This window comes from Mus musculus, chromosome 10 (genome assembly GCF_000001635.26).
Source record: "Mus musculus strain C57BL/6J chromosome 10, GRCm38.p6 C57BL/6J".
Classification (NCBI taxonomy): Eukaryota; Metazoa; Chordata; class Mammalia; order Rodentia; family Muridae; genus Mus; species Mus musculus.
Window position 1 is genome coordinate 24,012,769 of NC_000076.6, and position 3,507 is coordinate 24,016,275.

Consider the following 3,507-nt stretch of genomic DNA (forward strand, 5'->3'; position numbering starts at 1 on the left):
TTTGGCTGTCAATGCCCTTAATATTCCAAACCAAAAATATTAAAGCTGAAACTGGAGGAAGGAAGGTGTTCTCATGACACTCATTAAGTTCTTGATTCTTTAACACAGACCAATGCTTGAGAAAAGAAAACTTTTATTTAGGAATCTTGATCACTTTCAGCAGGAATGTCAGAGATAACATTTCTCACAAAGGATACAAGACATCTAGAAGAAATGAACAAACCTTCAAAGTCTTGGTAAAGTTCTATTGGGACAGATATCACATCCAATTGCATTATGCCAAAGGGTCAGTTGTCATTAGCAAATTTGCAAGAGAAAAGGGTGGTTGTGAAGTGAAATAAACAACACGCTTATTGGCAAGCCCTAACTTTATCTCACCTTATACCACAGGGATTCGGTCCTAGGGACAAACTGCATTTGGCATCATTAGAGCACTTCCTGAGGGTTGGAAGTGCTTATCACATTAAGGTAGGTTAGTGAAAAAAGACTGAGAATGTTAATAAAAGGTGAGATTTAAATGTGCATTGCAAAATACACTGGTGCTTTTGATATGTGAAGATATAGAAGAAGCAGAGGAAAAAAATTAGAAAGACTTAAAGAGCCTTCATGTCATAAGGAAGGTTTAACTGTGGATGAGGAAGGAAACATTTAGGAAATGAAAATGTGATATTTTTTTTCTGAGGATCTTTGGAGTAGCATACATGACTACAGGTGATGACAGTTTTCCTTGGAACCAAGACAGCATCCTGAGCAGAGATCTGTTCTCTGCCACATCTGCAGAGCTGTGCTATGAGAACCTGAACAGGTCCTGTGTCAGGAGCCCATACTCCTCAGGCCCTCGCCTCATCCTCTATGCAGTCTTTGGCTTTGGGGCTGTGCTGGCTGTGTGTGGAAACCTCCTGGTGATGACATCAATTCTTCATTTCAGGCAGCTGCACTCTCCTGCCAACTTCCTGGTGGCATCCCTGGCCTGTGCTGACTTCTTGGTAGGGGTGATGGTGATGCCCTTTAGCACAGTGAGGTCTGTGGAGGGCTGCTGGTACTTTGGGGAGATTTACTGTAAATTCCATTCTTGTTTTGAAGGGTCATTCTGTTACTCTTCTATCTTCCACTTGTGTTTCATCTCTATTGATAGATATATTGCAGTCAGTGACCCCCTGATCTACCCCACCAGGTTTACTGCATCTGTTTCTGGCAAGTGCATCACCTTCTCCTGTCCACCATCTACAGCTTTTCCCTCCTTTATACAGGGGCCAATGAAGCTGGGCTGAAGGATCTAGTGAGTGCCCTCACCTGTGTGGGTGGCTGTCAAGTCCCAGTGAATCAAAGCTGGGTCTTCATCAACTTCCTATTATTTCTTATCCCCACCCTTGTGATGATAACTGTCTACTCTAAGATTTTCCTCATTGCTAAACAGCAGGCTCAGAACATTGAGAAGATGAGCAAGCAGACTGCCAGGGCATCAGACAGCTACAAGGACAGGGTGGCCAAGAGGGAGAGGAAAGCAGCCAAAACGCTGGGCATTGCAGTGGCTGCCTTCCTCCTTTCATGGCTGCCATACTTCATTGACTCCTTTATTGATGCCTTCCTAGGGTATGTGTATGAAATCCTAGTTTGGATCGCTTACTATAACTCAGCCATGAACCCTTTGATTTATGCTTTCTTTTATCCTTGGTTTCGAAAAGCCATCAAACTCATTGTCACTGGCAAAATCCTGAGAGTGAATTCCTCAACCACCAACCTGTTTCCCGAATAGATTCTTGGTTTAGTCGGGGATTGGAGAGATTCACAGCAGAAGATCGCTTGAGACAGAATACCCAGATCTACTCTTGTCAAGTGATGAAATATGCTTCAACTGTTAACCAACATATAAATCCCGGTTCTGTGTTTTGCGATAAATGTATGATTAATTTCTAGAGCTAATAGCATTAGATTACCCTGAGACTTGTGCTGATCAGTGTTGCCTGGTTCCCTGGATCCATGGCTTTTTGCTTTCTTTCCTTGTTCTCTAAAATTATAATGTTGGTTTTTGTTAAACACTTTAGGCTTCAAGTTTGAATATGTACTATTTAAATCCCTTTGCATCTTTTAGAAACAATATAAGTGAAACAGTGATTCTCAGGGGCTCACTCTTTCTTGGAAAGGCAAGATATGTGGGTCTCTATTAGTTGAGGCCCAGATTTGCACAGTTAAAAATGTGATTCTTAAGGCCAGAAAAATAAGCCACGATGTTTATGTATTAATTAACTTCTACTCAGTTGATTACAGAGGAAAAGGAAAACAGTGTCACACACAGTAACATCTGCTTAGAGACCTGGTTTATAGGGAGCAAACACATAAAGGAATGGTCACAATCCTAAAGTTTTATAAGTTGTTTTATATTTAAATCAAGGATTTCAAAATCATCATTTTTTTGTTTAGTGCAATTTATAAATTAGTTGGTCCCTTGTTTATTTAATATAGTTTGTAAAACTTTACAGAAGTTTTTTTTATAAGATTTACAAAAGCCAAATTAATAATGTGTTCAAAAGAAGAAAACGCCAAGATAAAGGACAAACTGTGTAGTCAGCTCTTGTCTGGAAATACATTCTATTAGGATCTACTAATGTCTTTGTGAAGCCCTCTCCCCTGAATACCTGAATTCCTACTAAAATTTACCCTTGATAATGCCAGCTGGGTGTTTTTGAGTTGATTTCCTTAATGGTAAAAAACAGAGAGAGAGAGAGAGAGAGAGAGAGAGAGAGAGAGAGAGAGAGAGAGAGAGAGAGAGAGAGAGAGAGAGAGAGAGGAGAGCAGTATAGAGCAGCAAAATAAGCAACCACCATATTCTGTTCCAGATAACTATGTTTCAGACAAGAAATTACAAGTCTAAGCCTTGGGATTGGAGAGATAGCTCAGCAGATAATAACATTGGCCCTGTCTGTAACTCTGGCCTCCACAGGTGTAGTCTCCCCTCCCCCAGCCTGAAACCTGCTTGCTCAGGGGTGGAGCTTCCGGCTCAATCATTGTGCCATGCCCACTGCTGGAACCTGCCTCTTTGCTGTTCAGAGCCGTGCACGTGGCCACCCTGCTATTGGACTCCAAGACTAATTGGCGGGAATCGGGCCCCTTCCCCTGCTTCATAACTGCGTGCGAAACAGTAAAATTGAGCTTTGATCAGAATGCCTGTCTTAGCTGCATTTCTTTCTCTCGCCACCTAGCCCCTCTTCTCTTCCAGGTTTCCAAAATGCCTTTCTAGGCTAGAACCCAGGTTGTGATCTACTGGCCAGACACAACATTTGGCGAACCAATGCAGGACTGAGAAAGGGCAAAAGATTTTTGGAAGAGGCACTGCTGGTTTGGAGCTCCATGGAAGAAGAAAATAATTAAAGGAAATTCATACCGGAGAAGGTATGGGCCAAGCTGAGACAGCGTTAAACCCGAGCGCTGGTTCACTTAGGTTCAGCAGTGAAGCTTAAGAGGAGCTAGGAACTATAACAGGCGGTAGGCTGTGGCTCTCCAAAGCTA

The 3,507-nt window shown here is 42.2% G+C and overlaps 1 pseudogene; it reads left to right on the forward strand.

The window, feature by feature from the left end:
• Nucleotides 702-1,756, forward strand: Taar7c-ps (trace amine-associated receptor 7C, pseudogene; annotated as a pseudogene).